Source organism: Dromaius novaehollandiae, chromosome 1, assembly GCF_036370855.1.
Source record: "Dromaius novaehollandiae isolate bDroNov1 chromosome 1, bDroNov1.hap1, whole genome shotgun sequence".
Taxonomy (NCBI): domain Eukaryota; kingdom Metazoa; phylum Chordata; class Aves; order Casuariiformes; family Dromaiidae; genus Dromaius; species Dromaius novaehollandiae.
In genome coordinates this window covers 215,014,315-215,030,313 of record NC_088098.1, presented here as the reverse complement: position 1 = coordinate 215,030,313, position 15,999 = coordinate 215,014,315, and the positions used below count along the sequence as shown (strand labels likewise).

Genomic DNA, 15,999 nt, shown 5'->3' with positions numbered 1-15,999 from the left:
ACTTAGAGATGAATAAACTATCTTAAACAGGAGAGGGGGAAGGGAGAAGCTCCAGCAACTGTTCCCCCCACCCCCGCCAGCAAAAGCAATTTGTACGCTTTTACAAAATGCTCTTTTTCTGTTGTTGCCAGGGTGAAGAAAGGGCGCCCTGACCACAAAAAGGGGGCCAGAGGTCTTAATCTTTAACTGAGTTGATCCTAATCAGCACAAGCATTTTCTGTCTGCACCAATTCCCTATATCCTTGCATACGTACCCCGCTGCCCCTAGCTGGAGACTGCTAATGCACACACGCGGCAGAAATCTCCTTCCTCCTCCTTGCACAGACACGGCGAGAAGGAGCCAGGGCCGGCCTCCGCTCTGTTCAAACACATCCCTGCCATGTGTCACGCTTTTTATCCCAGGAGCACATTAATGTCTTAGTTTACCGGCTGGGTTTCGACACCGGATGAACAGGCACCCGTTCATTTCGCTTTTGTTATTTTACATGGGACTAAGCTGCGTTGTCAGGCTGAGCCTCATGTGTTTCCACCTGTAAAAAAGGACAGGCTGATCATCGCATTTAGAGGTGACTGAAAACCAGTAACTGTAGGACCGGATCGATTCTCCAGCTAGTTACTAAAGGAGTCTCCATTTAGGAAGGAACGCCTGCAGCACTACCCGCAGCACGGGTGGGTGTGAGCAGGGGGAAGGCAGAGAGGCTCGCATGGCAGCTGGCCAACTGCTGGCTGCGGTCTTGCTCCGCTGCCAGCTTTATTTCTATAGCGCGAGACATAAAAGATAATTGACCAGCCACAACGCAGCGGGAATGCTGGAGGAGCCCGCTGCCTGGAGTTTCCAAACGCCAACAGGCAGGGGGGTCCTTTAAAAAAAAAATAACAATAATTCAGCCACAACTGCTTGAGTTAAGTGCAAGAGTTGCTGGGTGAGATCCCCCAGCCTGTACTTTGCAGAAGGACACGGTCGCCATCACAGCGGGCACCGCTTTTGGGCAGAGCTGTGAAGCTTTCTCCTGGGCAGACATACGTGCTAACCCATCGAACCACACAGATACACTCCTAAAGAAGGAGACACTAATTATAACTGCTTGATTCCTAGCAACAGTGCAGAGTTCTTCTTTTGCCCAAGTTAAGGGAAGCTTCTTTTTGTTTGGTTTAAATAACTAAGGTCCAGCTTTTGCCAGCTGCGTTGGTGTGGGCCCATGCGTGACTGCTGTTACAGTCACCCAGACGCGTGGAGCGTTTCACTAGCATTACAGCAGGTCAAGCTCCATCCCTAGGATCAGCCTCTCATCCAACGCTGCGGAGAAGCAAGGACAGCTTAAATTGCCATGTTTCAGCTCATCTTCAGCAGTTTCATCGCAGAGGCAAAAGGAATCGGCATCCAAATAGTTGCTACATCTCAAAAAAAGAATGAAAAATGGTGAATACCTGGCAGCGTCAAACTAACCCCTGTGATAATTTCACAACCAATGCCCAGCTATGCCCAAGTAACCAGAGCACACGACGAGCTCATGTTTTCCAGCCAGGTACCTACAGCTTCAACAGACTGCAGAGACCAGCCGTGGCTGTTCCTACCCCTGTGTAGCAGCCTGCGAATTTTGACTGAACACTTGCCCTGCTCCAGTGGCACTTTAATACGGCTCAAGAGAAAAACTGCATCCACAGGAGGAAAAAAAAAAAAAAATCGCTGTCTCCCCTGCCCCAGCGGCTTGCCAGGACAAGCAAGTTTGCCGGTGCGGACGTCGGCGCAGGCTCCTCTTTCCAGTGCGGCACGGAGCAGCCTTGGCTCCGATTCCACCTGAGCTCATGCAACGGCAGGGCTTCAACTGCCCAAGCAGCCACCGGAGTCAGACGGCAAAGCAGGGTGGGGAGGAACAAAGTCCTCTTATGCTTAAAAAAAAAAAAAAAAAAAAAGCATATCCAAAACACGTATGAGCAGGTTTCTGGGAGAAAAGTTGCATTCCAGAGGAAAAGACAGGATGAAGCATAAAGAAAATATATTAAAACACCCAGCTAAATGCACCAGCATGACTCTCCATGGAGGTTACTTGGCTCTAAGTCCAATTAGCAGCAATAGCGCTGAAAGTAATGGAATTACTAATCAAATTTTTACTTGAAGGTATCCAACCAGCAGACAAACGTAGAGCACAAGGCTCAGAATTAAGCCCCGCTACCCCTGAGATAGAGTAATTCCTAGGAGGATGGCGTTACGTCCCACTTCCATGGCACAACTCTGATGGAAATCCCATTTTCTACATCTCCCGTCAAAACGGAGAGGCTGCTTGTAAGCAGTGGCGGATGGCAGACAGACTAGCACCCTTGCTGTGAGGGACAATCCTGATGACTTGAGCTACACATGACGCTCTCAGTGGAATTCGTCTAGGGTTAGCAGACACTGTCTGTAAATCACAGATGATGCAACTCCACTAAATTACATCAACTTCTAATAACTACCTGCCCGAAGGAGTTGCAAGCAGTTTTAAAAGGTAAAGAGCTCCATTAATCCTGAACTTACTCAAGTTTTAAGAACATGCACATATTTGCCAAAACGTATGTACGCAGGCACCTTATTAGGCGCAGAGATGTGACATCTGCAATGAGAGGGGTAAGGCACATGTCAGAAAACACATCAGGTCGACAAATGCATGGAGGACAGTTTAGTGCAGTGGTCAGCAGAAAGACACAGTATGGAAATTGCAGAAAATTTGAGTTAACCCATTCTGTAGAAGGTAAATTCTTGAGAGAAGAGAGTCTAACACAGAGCTGCAAAAAGGAAAGCGATGCCCTAACAGTGAAAAACTCATCCGACTCCTTCCTCACTGGGAGACTAAAGAGCAAGACGACACCGTCCAAAGCACAAGCATCATTAGTGGATGAAGCTGTCCAAGAGCCTCAATTAGACCGAGAGGGAATTGCCACAACAGTTCAGCCCTAATTGGAAATGCAAACATTTATCATCAGAGCAGCGCTTGCTACCGTCTACAGCTCCATTGTCTTCATTGCAGCTAATGACGGTAGGAAGCCCTGTGCTCAGTAGCATTTATGTAACACACTGGCAAATCTGTCACATTCCCTTAATTGTCAGCCAGGATGCTCATACTGGCAGTGTTTTTCAGTTAAATCAAATCACACGAATTGCTTCAGTTTCACATTGCTTCTTTAAAGTTTGGTTCTTCTTAAAGTTGGGAAAGGAGGCAGAATGAATAATTTTCCCCAGATAAAATGAGCTTTGCATTGAACACAAGGTTTTGCAGACAACTGAAGACAGACACACGGAAAGCAAGTGCAGAGATCCATAACTGAAAGAGCTAATTTACAACTGGTAGAGACAAAACAACTTAAGAATTACGCATAAATCTGCTTCGAGTCTGCAATGATTATTCCTTCAATTATGACACATTTAATGCTCTAAAAGCAGTTCATTTAAAAGACAAGATGGAAAAAGCCTCAAGTACCTTACGGTTTCCATGCAGCTTTGCTTTTACAGTAGAGCCATCTTCACTGATAAAGCATTAGCTCTGTGTTTATAATAATAGGGCATTTTGCTAAATGAATGTTGTACACAGTTCATAATCCCAGTATGTACAGAACTGCTACACTGCCGCAAGATCCCGCATTAGTAGACTGTTACTTTTACCAAATGCGCTGCAGAACATTCACAAGTCCATTAAGAATCATCATCGTTTATTTTAATGAGCAGGAGCTTGGTTTTAGGAGGTACCATCAGGCATTTTATTGCCACCTTTATACAGATCCCAATCATACTTACTGCTTTTGGGCAGAGAATAGAAAGCTCCATAGGTCTGGTACAAAGGATCTGCTGTTTCCACAGCAGATTATGATGCAATTCTCCATTAGTTAAATAAGGCACAGGAGCCAACTGAACTATTTTTATTCCATGGAATAAAAGCAAATCATAAGAACATCACTACAGTACTGGGTCCATTTTAAGGGAGTATGTAACCAGAAGGAGGAGGAGTTAACAACAGGACCAGAAATAGTTGGCAAGGTTTTCCTTAACTTTGTGATGCAGGACTTTTTGGGGCACAGAGCTTGTGTTCTTGCCGCAGCTACCTAAGCAGCTCCTAGTGAGATGTACAGATCTTCTCTGCGACCTCTGTAAACCTTGCTTTCCCTCACGAAGCAGCAGCATCGGCTGGAGTCAAAAACCCCAGTCCAGCTGAGACAGGTCAAGCTCCCATACGCAGCCCTGCCAGCACCCCCAGCAGAGGACTTGCTTCTTCCAGTCCAATTTCTAATGGATGGGCATCTGCATCACAAAATCAGCAACACCACTAATATGACCTGCAAATCCAGCACGATTTGGACTTCAGTGATGAATGGACAGCCAGTATGCATGTTTTATTTATCCAAAGATGGCTTTGTGAGATTGCTTGCTTCTCCTCTTCCTCCTCAAAATGCTAAGAATTGTTAGAAGCATGGTCACCACCGTGCAGCCATGAAGCCCTACAGATGGTCTTATACCTTTTCTAAGCATTAGCCAACACTTGCTGGTTTCCCAAAATGAAGGTGGCATCTAAACACTGATGATCTAGGAAGAAGTATGGGTAAAAGCATTTTATTCAGTGCAGCACTCCCTCCCTCCCGTTGCTGCAAACCCCCTTGCTGGAGTCCCACTGTTCCTTCCTGCTAAGGTAATCAGTACAGGAATTAGCTGCACTGTGAGAGCACAGCATGCGGCAGATCAAGATGCAGACTTTTCTGATCATCCTTTCTTAATTCCAGGAACGAAGATTCAAGGACATTCACTACCAGCACACTCTTGTAGAAGTTCCTGCTAATACCCCAACCCTAATGCTTCCTCAGGATCCAGGCATACAAAACAATTCGCACCTCGGTGTGAACCCCATGGTACCTGCCCATAACCCCTGTCTCTCCTATCACAAACCCAAGGCAAGAGAGTGACAAATGAGGTATTTTTAATTCAGTTTTTAAATTCGATTTTTATTCAATTTTTTAAACAGCTCCATTTGCTACAAACCTCAGATACAAACAAGGCAGTCAGTTTTGGAAATAGCTATTTCACAGCCCACAGGAAATCTCAAAGGCAGTCAGTCCCTGATCAGACCCAGGAGGAACGTGTAGGGCAGCACCTCCCAAACTAATTCTGCCTTGTTCACCTTAGGGCATTACACCCTGCCTCGTGCATGCACTGCCTCTCTCCTCACCACAGTTCCCATTCGTACACCTGCTGCAGCGAGACCCACATTACCTGCCCGTTCCTGTTCCCGTACGCCTCTCCCGCAGGGGAGTTCTGCGGTGTGAAATATGCTGACCACGGGAAGGGAGATCCCACAAATCAATTTGGAACAGAACCTGATGGCTTAAGTAAATCATCTCCTTCTCAAGCAGAAGGCTGCTCTTTCTACTGTCGCTTTCCAGTCATTCCCTTCAAGCTGAGTTTTCCTCCGTTCTTGGTATTCTTGTACCGCTGGTATTTGTGGGTGCTGAACACAGCCTCTCAAGGTATTCCTATTTGGCTGCTTTTATTTTTAAGAAAAGTCATTTCAGGCTAGAAGTAATTGTGTTCTTTTTCTCTGAACATGCTTCACTGTATGCCTAGGTTTATCTGAGGACCTAAGAAAATATACTACCCTAACCACAGCCTCAAAGTTTTATCAGTCTCTGTTGCTCTATTAAAATATTATAATAGACATCCAAATCTGTGGTCTGTCTTTGTGCTAGGTCCCATTAGCATTAAAAACAGAAGTGGGATCTGGGCCTAATATAAATGCTTTCAACAGGATTTGAATTTACATCCCCATACCTGAAACTCCCAAAGGGTTTTGCTGCTTGGTACAAATAAAATCCCCCCCAAAACTACTGCTTTGGTTCAGAGAAGGCCGAACTGAGACATCTCAAGCAGAAGTGGTCAAATCCCAAACCATGACTCTGAAATGGGCTCTCCAAAAGCAGCCCAGTGCAAACCAACCCACAAGTCTGTCATTTGAGTATCTCATGCTATCAGCAGACAGCTTGTAGCTTAGATCCAGGATGATGTATCGTCTCCAGCCCCTGCTCAGCTGGTTCCTAACAGTCTCTCCCCCCGGAAGAATCTGTATTTTGGCTATTTCCTTGGAGATTCATTAACCTTCTCCTTCCTCAAAGGTTGAGATTATTGGCATTTTTCTCAGACTACATTTCTAAGCATTCAAATGACTTGTCAAAACAGAGAAATAAATAAATCCAGAGAAGTATCAATTTGTCATCTCTCTGTCAAGGCATCCTAGGTAAAGATAAGGCTTAAATTTTGGCTAATGTTTTTAAACACTGTTTGCTATTTAGGCATGCCTGTATATCATTTACATATCATTTTATTCTTTCTCTTAATGCCAGTGTCCTCAGAGGGAAAGGGTGAATTAGAATATTGGTATCTCTAATTTAGGAAGCAATTAGACCTGCAACAACAATCCATAGCTGAATGTATGCTAAAAATAGTCTAGTTAGAATTCTGCTTTAATTAAAAAAATCAGACAAATAATCCTATTATCCTGAGGATTACTTCAGGTGTGGTTCTGCTCCAGCGCAAATCTTTTTTTCTTTTTTTTTCTTTTCTTTTTTTTTTAAATCCTTTAGTCTCTTACCCAGAAAGCAACTGCAAAAAGCTAATAAAATGGTACTTTCTGCATAAAAAGTACCTCTCCCAATTGGAGAGGCCAGGAAATTAGAGAATTAAAGATTCCCACTGTCATTCAGTCACTCGCTAAGTGCTTAAAAAAAAAAAAGGCATGCAACTCAGTTCAACAAATAAAATTTTCCTGTTCTTCTCCCCACTACCTGCAAATCCTGCCTTAAAGGGATTTCTTATTGCCTCGTATTTCCATCCTTGGCCTCCTCTGTCAAAAAGTAGTATGTGACTTTCCTACAGCTGCACAGTTCACGTGTTTTCATTAAAAAAAGAAAGAAATATTTCAAAAAACATCTTTCATTTCTGGATTTGCTCTCACATGCTCTGTGGGGCCCTGCTGTATAACAACATTTTATGCACAGAATACAGCAACACAAGGCAGCTTATTGCCAGAGCCTCTTAAGTGTGTCTCTGAACTGGGGTCCAAGAGAAGACAGCAAAAGGAGCAGGGTTTCAAGAGGGAAGCAGCGGTGCAGAGGCAGAGCTCAATTCACAGCCTGCAAGCTACTCCTGTAAGTAACTCAGCTTTTTTGCTTAATTACAGAGAGCAAGCATGTATCTTATAAGAATTTAGAAAGCATAATTATCCCCAAAAGATATAAAGTACTACCTAAAAAAAAAAGCTGTAAAAAGCTATAAAGCACAGTACACACACATTATTTGGTATTACTCAGTGGCTAGCTTTCTTTTGTAAGTATACATACACCTGATCTCATCTCTACTCACTTGAATTCAGTAAAAACACACAGACACACAAAACATCCACCCACCCACCCGAGGGTTATAAACAGCAAGGTAGCTGCCCAAATCCATGTTTACCTCCTGCATATGGGTCATTCAGGCACTAACATTCACTATATGGAAATACACTTAGGGATTAAAAGAGAAAAGAAAACCAGGACACACTTCTTGAGAACGTTTCCTCTTTCACGACACTTGTGGGAGGGAGAGAGCTCGGCAACTCAAAAGAGGTTAACCTCAAAATTTCCATTCGCCTTTTCCTACAGGCCTGTGAAAAAAGAAGCCAGAGAGTCAAGATCTTTCAGATCCACAAATAGGAATACTCCTCTGCAGAAGGGTTTTTCCACCAGCGGACTCCGCAGAAGATAGAGGTGGGCCCCAGCCATCTCCTTCACCACTCCACATCTTGCTGAGCACTGAAGTCTGCCGCACACAAACTCCTCATGGCTCTGGCCTACTCGGAGGGGAGGAAGATGCCACCAGACAAAACTGAAAGTTCCCGAACCCCCTTGGAATATCCCCACAGTACTTATTTTTAGCACTTGAGTGTGTAAGTCCAAAGAACTGGTGGGTGGAAGCAGGTTTTGCTCCTCCTGGTATTTAAGAGGAAGAATGTAATGAAGCTTTTTTGCTTCCTCCACAGCCTGCCTCCCTCAAATACTGGCTAGCAACTAGATAGGATGGGTTGAGAGTGCTGTTGGGAATAGAGCACATGATTATTGAGGGGGAAGATTTTTCTTATTACAGGTCCGTACAGCCATGAGGAGCTCTGTCTAAAGAGACTGGAGCTTACTCCTTGCTGCTAGGATAGGGAACAGACCCATAAATAAGTAGGAGAGGTGGGTGGGTGTTTCTCTTCCTCCCCACCTCCTCAAGAAGACATTAGACCTTTATACACACAGATAAAATCACCAAAAAGCATGCCATAGGCCTGCAGAATCACTGCTGTGCTGCGATTTGGTCTCTAGGGTCAAAAACCCCAATCTCACCTACGTGCACAAATCCAATGCAGGACTGTGTCGCGCGAGGCAGCGAGGTAATACGGCAAGCGCACCTTTGAAGGCTGAACCGTGGGCTCGTAAGCACGAAGCTGACTCAGAAGGCAACCATTGCTTTGCACCCCTTCTATAACACCAGCATTTGCACAACACTAATTATGATACCCAAAGGCAGCAGTAGCTCTGATGGGAGGGCTGGGAGAGAGAGGGGGGGAAAAAAAAAAAAAAAAAAAAAGAAGACGACACAGCTGTCAGCCTCATTCGCCAAAGAGCTACATCCTTACGAGTTCAAAGTGGCACCAGAATATTTTCATAGTTTTGAGGCTGGAACAGAATCAATCTGGCAATACACCCAGGCTTGCAGCTTTTCTCGGAGCATGCTTTAGAGAGTTAAGCACAGCTGACACAGACGTTAAAAAACTAAGCATGTATGCCTGTTTCTCAGGGGGATTTAAACAGCAGGTGAGTGGGGCTGGTCTCTGGGACATGACCCTCTTATTTCAGCTATTTAGATGCAAATTGCTCTCTCTCCCTCTCCCTTTTAACACCATCTGTTACCCCAGAGGTTTAGACTATGCATAGGGTGTAGGTTTGGGGGGAGGGGGGATATAGATAAAGCACTGAGAAAATTTCAGTTGATGCCTCTATTTCCTCTGGGGCACAGTTTAGGGGAAAAAAAACCCCACACTTTGCAATACCATTAAATTACAATTAGATTTTTCCCTCACTCTTCTGCCACACTTTACCTACCCACCCCTTGGATTTCCTACCCTGGAAAGCTTTCCCTGTCCAGCTTTTGCCCAGCAAGCAAGACTGTACAGTGATACTTCGTGCAGGCTGCTATGGTGCCAGCACGGGGAACAAGCTGGTATTAGAGCAAGTATGTGAGCTTCAGGGAATTGAAGGGTCAAATAATAAAGATGAAGTCTCTTGCTATATGCCACAGGTTTAAGAGCTCTCAGTCTTGGGGAAGTTACTTCATCTCTGTCTCGTTTCCCCCAGCCAACAGCAACTTATTTCAAGAACTGTTCAGAGATCTGATTCACTAAACACTACACAGAGGGCTCCGAATTCTCCTTTAAGAAAAGATTATAGGCGAAGGGACAGAGCGCAATCTCAGCAAGTTTGCAGAAAATAAGAAAAGTAGGAGAGGCTGATACACCAGATGCTTGTGCTGCCATTCAGAGGGACCTCAACAGGCTGGAGAAATGGGCTGACAGGAACCTCATGAAGTTCAGCAAAGGCAAAGGCCAAGTCCTGCAGCTGGGGAAGAATAACCCCAGGGACCAGGACACGCTGGTGGCCGACCAGCTTGGCAGATAAGGATCTAGGGGTCCTCACAGACAAGTTCAACATCATCCATAACGTGCCCTTGCAACAACACATCCTCGCTGCACTAGGAAGAGAGCTGCCAGCAGGTCGAGGGAGGTGATCGTTCCCTGCTACTCAGCACTGGTGGGACTACGACAGGAGTGCTTTGCCCAGTTCTGGGCTCCCCAGTACAAGAAAGGCATGGACTTACTGGAGTGAATCCAGTGAAGAGCTGTGAAGATGATTAAAGGACTGGAGCATCTGACATGAGGAGAGACTGAGAGTGCTGGGACTGTTCAGTCTGGAGAAGAGAAGACTCAGGGGGGGTCTTATCAAGATGTATGAATGCCTGATGGGAGGGTGTACAGGAGACTGAGCCAGACTCTTCTTGGGGGCATCCAGGGAAAGGACAAGACACAACGGGCACAAACTGAAACACAAGAAATTCCATTTCAACATAACAAAAAAACTTTTGTTACTGTGAGGGTGTTTGAACACCAGACCAGGTTGCCCAGAAAGGTCACGGAGTCTCCATCCACGGAGACATTCAAAAGCTGACTGGACATGGTCCTGAGCAATCTGCTCCAGCTGACCCTGCTTTAAGCAGGGAGGTGGGACTAGACCATCTCCAGAGGTCCCTTCCAACCTCACCAATTCTGTGACAGGCCACAAAAAGTGGCAGGGAGCCTTTAAGGGAGAGACATTCCCAAGATCATTTTATTTGAAGAAACTGGATTTTTTGTCAACAGTGTCCAAGGTTCCAGTTTAGTGATGATGGCCAATAAAAACAGCTGGTAAGTGACAACCTTGAACACAAAGTCAGTGAGAGAGTTGGGATCAACACTCCAGTGCCCCCATTTTGAGTTTTAACACATGAACCACAGTCCTGGTACTTGGGAGATGCAAGTTCTTGTCCCAATTCTTGCACCAACCTATTTTGTGATCTTGGAGGCACTGATGGGGAAGGAAATGAAAAGTACTTCCCCATCTTCATCCAACTCAATCAAATCTTTAGGAGAAAGGCAATTCAGGTAGTTACAGAACACCTAGCATGAAAAAATCTCTTCCAGGTGCTTCTGCAATTGCAGTTACCACAAGTGAAAAGCAAGTTGCCAAAAAACAAAACAAAAATACACACCACCCCACCCCACCCCCAAAAAAGGCACATGCAATTGTGATGGGAAACACAACAGCAGAGGTGGAAGGGGGAAAGCAAGGATGGAAAAAACCCTCCTCACCTTGCAGGCTGGGTGATGTGACAGAAAAGCCCTCCCTACTCTGAAGTAGGGATAAGTAGAGGGCATGTCCTAAAGGGAAGTGGGGAAGCAAGAAAATCCAAGACAGTGTCAGCTTCAGAGCCTCAACTCCAGCTGAGCAAATTCTTAGACTGTTCTTGCACAACATTAAACACCAAGACAGTTTCAGGCAGACCTTGTAGCTAACACTCCACCGAAGTACAGAAGAGAAGGTCTTTCTTTGGCTGGGGAGTATGTCCTGCCAGGCAAGGTTTGCACAGCACTGTTTTTTAAAGGTTTTGGGGGTGGTGTTTGGGCCTTTTTTTTAACACTGGGATTTTGTTTTGGTTTTTGAGTGTTGTCAACACACAAAATTTTTCTTTCTTGCACAGACAGGCCAGATGCCAACTACTTAGTGCCAGTCATGAACTTCAGGTATCCACCTTCAAACTATTAACTCCTATTGATATACGCAATCCAGAATCTCTTGCTGTAAATCAGTATTTTGACAAAAGTTGCAGGTAGTTCACAGAAGCATTTTCCTAGAAAAATCAATCATCTGAACAAAAAGTTGTTTCAATAAAGTTGTGATATTTTGAAAGAATTTAAAAAGTTTTCATTTTACAATAAATGAAAAGTAGAGTTTTCAGAACACAGAGCTTCTCTGCAGAATGAAAGTACTCTTTATGAACTGCTCTAAACCACCAGCTAACTTCTATTTCCAGATCTCTGGCATTTGACCAGCATTATTGAGAATCTAAGGAACAGTTGCTGGAAATGTTTTTATTTAACCGACGTCTTGTTCACAAATCCAACCACATGTATAAATCTTAAGTAGCATTGGCCTGGGCTGTAATCCTGCAATTTGATCTCTAATACAAGACACAAGCACCAATTCTCAGTCTCGCTGACTTTAAAAAGACAGAAAGGTCATCTGTTACAGCTAAAGGGGTCCCTGGCACTAATGCCAGCAAGCCACCCACTGAAAACAGTGGGAGTTTGGCCCAAATTAGGTTCTCAGGATTTAGCCCATAATGCCTTGCAACACTTCCCACGCAGTGCTACCTGACAGCTTCTGAAAACTGGCAAAATGTGAAGGACACGCCAACAACATCTGAGACGAGGCTTCCAAGGGTGTCTTTTGCAACAGTTGAATTCAGCCAAAGTATGTATACATACATGCATATTAATTGCATTTTTAGCATGCTGATTTTAAGAGCACACAGTCAAAAACACAGCTCCACAGGCTACTCAACGCCGAACCAACCAGGCTCTTCAGGGCAAAAGCTCCACACAGCATTTGCAGCCAGGGCATCACTGAAATTATGTAATAATCCCATGTTTTATTAAACCCTGCTGTTATCCTGCTAAGTAACACCAACAATAGATGGATGCTTTTTTAGGACCCCTTTCCAGCCCACACAATATCCTCAGAATAACCCTCAAACAACTACCATCTCCACCAGAGGGACCTGTGAGAAGGTGGATGAGTTTATAGCCAGGAAGCGCCCAGACCTGAGAGCCAGCGGCTGCCCACACAGCGGCCTTGCACCCGGATCAACATCAGTAGCTTGGATACTCAGGAAACCAGTCTGCTGCAGGTTGAGGGACTTCACCATCCCCATTCCACACTCTTATCTGGTCAATATTTGCTTAGTTAACTATATGACCGACTTGAACGACCTTCCACTTGAGGGAAACGTGGCTAACAGCCCTGTTCAACCCAATCTGACCTTTATCTTGTAAGGAGCCAAACAACAGGCAGTTCATATATTCCGTGAGCCAGAGGCTTCCTACAGTATTGCTGCTCCGAACGGGGCCTGGATCCTGCCCAAACCTAGTCACAGATATCATGAACGACAGTGTAGGGTCTGTGGCACCTAGTTCTTAAATAGATCCTTTATTCGGCTCTCTGGAGGCAACAGGGGCTTAGAGGTGACAGGATCAACACCAACTGCACAAGTCAGACTGTATCCCTAAACTAAACAACGCAGCACCCCGACACAAACTAAAACAAAAAAAAAAACTTGAAAAAATAGCCAAGGGGAAATTTGACTAGGGGACTTTTGGGGATTGAAATATGACTCATTTTGGAATAGAGGAGTCAAACTAAGCACACACGCTGCTGAAGAGACATGACAGCTCCCATTTTAAAAGCAGCACTGAGCTCTCAAAGGACAAAAAGACTTCCACAGATTAGTTGACATGCCTGCATTTCACCCCAAAACTAGTTTTTTTTTTTTTTTAAACTATCCAAGTTGCAGAAGGAAAAAAGCCCAATGAATCCAAGTTTAAAAAAAAAAAAAAAAAAAAAAAAAAAAGAACACACAGAGCAAAAAATCCCACAGTTTTGATGTTTATGACTTACGTTCTCCAGAGAGGAAAATCTCTGGAGCAGGCAAAAGTCTGTCTGCCCTCCACTTCACAAGCCCTTAACATCATGATCCCATTTTAAAAATATTGCCTTTTCAAATGATGCAAATTAAAAGGCATAAGTAATTCTGTGACATACTATTAAAAACCACACACCAACATGAAATAACAATCTAGCCCATGCAAGCCCATTAAACTATTATTTACAGCATAATAAACAGCAGCCACACAGCTACCACTGCCACCACTGAGGAGCAAACGTAGGAAATTCATCGTCACGCGAAGCTGGACCGTCAGCTGCTTGGTGCAGGCTTGTGCAGTGCAGAAAGACCATAGGATCCCAGCTAACAAAGCAATTGCCCCATCATGCACATTTTACAGGCAATAAAACAAGGGGACCCTTAATTTCAAAAGTAATTTTTAAGACAAAAGCAGCGGAAAGCTTTTCAAGTGACGAGTGTCAAAGGACAAAGAGACAGGATTGTGCATTATATAGGTCAGTAAGGCATTCGCCATGGACAGCCGTGATGGGGACAGTCACAAGAGACCAGGGTTTGTAGGCAATACTGAAAGCTATTGGATTTTTACAGAGGGAAGCAATGAAGCAGTAGACCAGAGTCCAAAATGAGAAGGCAGGCTGGCAAGCCAGTACAAGAAAATCAGCTAGCTCTGCAGTCTAGACAAAAGCCTAGTTCTCTGAAGCCTTTTATTTCCCCTTCCTCCTCTATAGTTAAAATTAGGATGGCATTAGTTCCTGTTTCCTAAATGGAAATGCTTAGAAAAGCAAACCAGATTTCAAAGCTTTCTAATAAATACACAGACCTCACCATCAGAACTTGTTATTTAACACGTATGTATGTTCAGGGCATTCATTGGGTAGTCTTGGGATCAGACCAGAGCTACAGTGGGATGCTCTCCAGAGGTATTTTAGGAGAAGAGAATCAAATTGCCACACAAGCGTAATTGCCAAGTTTCAATCTAATGATACAGCAATCTGTTTGACACATTTAATCTCAGAGGAAAGACTGGTAGAGTCATTTTTTGTTGTTATTGAAGTGTACAAGTCCCTTAACCCAGTGTTCATATATTTGTTGAGGGACAAGATTCTTTTTCCTTAAAGTTCTGTTTTTGATAACAGAAAGCATTACAAATCCTTCACGTAGACTGGAAAGGATTTGGATAGACTGAGTTTAAAAAGACAGTCCTTAGTGAGAAAGATAGAGAGGACTATTCTTAAATACCTTACTCCCTCCCAGCTCCCTCAAATTACTATTCTTCGTATCAGAGTGACACCTGGAAACGTAAGTGGAGTTTGAGGCCATGTGGAGCCAAGAGCTCAACAAAAAACATAATAGAGAGACAGTCAATACCCTCAAAAGTTTCAAAAGCAGACAGGATAATAGTGATAAGCCAAACAAGACTGAGGGGCAAAATTGATTTTCTTCGAGGTTATCCAAATGGGCAATAGCCAACCCAGGAAAGCCCAACCTGTGATTTTACCTTGTGAGGCAATCTCTAAGCAATACGCACACCCAGGCAGCATCCACCTATTGTTGGTGTTCCTTATCTAACAGCTGATAACACTACGGAATCTAGCAGAGTTTAATAAAATTACTACATAATTTCAGTAATGTCCTGGAATGTAAATGCAGCATCATCAGTTCTCTAAAAGCATCAACAAAAACAAAAAACCCCTACAGCCCAAGAGGATTTTCAGGGCCCAAACTCAGCCTGACTAAATCTGACCCAACAAAAATGCCCTCTGTTGCTTCTTTCTTCCCTCCTTGCTTGCCAGGAGCTGAGGATGGTCTCCAACACTTCTAGTTCTTGCAACCCACACGGCACCAAATCATCTGGAAAGGAGGATTTTGATGCTGCCATCCCACAGTATTTTAAAGGGGTCAAATTCTGATTCTTTTTGAAAACACTGCCCAGAGAGGGTGCGCAAGATTAGCATGCTCCTGTGTTCCTGTCACCGTATCACTGCCTGCACAGCTCTTGTGCAGTGTAGCTCTCCATTTCCAAGCCTTGCAGACATCAGACAGTACCACAGAGAAGACAGTCGCAAGCATTCACACCATCTGTTAAACCCACAAGGCATGCACAGTCAGAAGATCCTTTAAGAGTGGGGAGTTAGTGTTAAGCAGCAGGTACAATTTCCTCTTCATCATTTTTAAAGATATTTTTGTCCCAATCCCTGCAGAACTGAAACACCACTTAAAGAGGACGTTTTCCTCACAGCTCTGTTGAGATTTCAGGTGTTGAAGTAGAAGCGGAACTACTAAAAAACCAAATAGCTTATTTAACTTGTTTCTGTCATAAAGCAGGGAACTCTACCGGCCTCTTCAAATCCAAGGAAAGCGCCTTCTCCACCAGACAAGGCTTCCTGAACATAAAGTTGGGACCTGCCACTAGCAGACAGGTACGACCTGGATCAAGCCCTACTCTTGATCGTTCAGGGTTGTTTATTTAAACCAATAAAGCTACTTCTAGGAACTAAAACCGAAAAGAAAAAAAAAAAAGAGTAGGAAACTAGAGACCACTAAATCAATTACATGAGTCATGCCATCCGGTAACACTCTTCATAAAAACTGAGCGTAGTCCTCAGAAGTGTGTTATCACCTGGAATTTCTTTTCAACATGAAAGGACTCTTACCTGACATCAGGCTTCAATCTTAAGAGCATTTCTTTC

At 44.2% G+C, this 15,999-nt stretch overlaps 1 protein-coding gene across 7 annotated transcripts in view; it reads right to left on the bottom strand.

The window, feature by feature from the left end:
• Positions 1-15,999, bottom strand: part of PAK1 (p21 (RAC1) activated kinase 1) — a 79,258-nt gene that overhangs the window by 41,647 nt on the left and 21,612 nt on the right. Inside the window, exon 1 of one of the 7 annotated variants that reach the window (XM_064505205.1) lies at positions 255-274. The exons of the other annotated variants lie outside the window; for them this stretch is intronic. The gene's annotated coding sequence lies outside the window, so the exon portion shown is untranslated. Of the gene's footprint in view, positions 1-254; positions 275-15,999 lie in introns of those variants that run through there. 7 annotated transcript variants of the gene reach the window in all.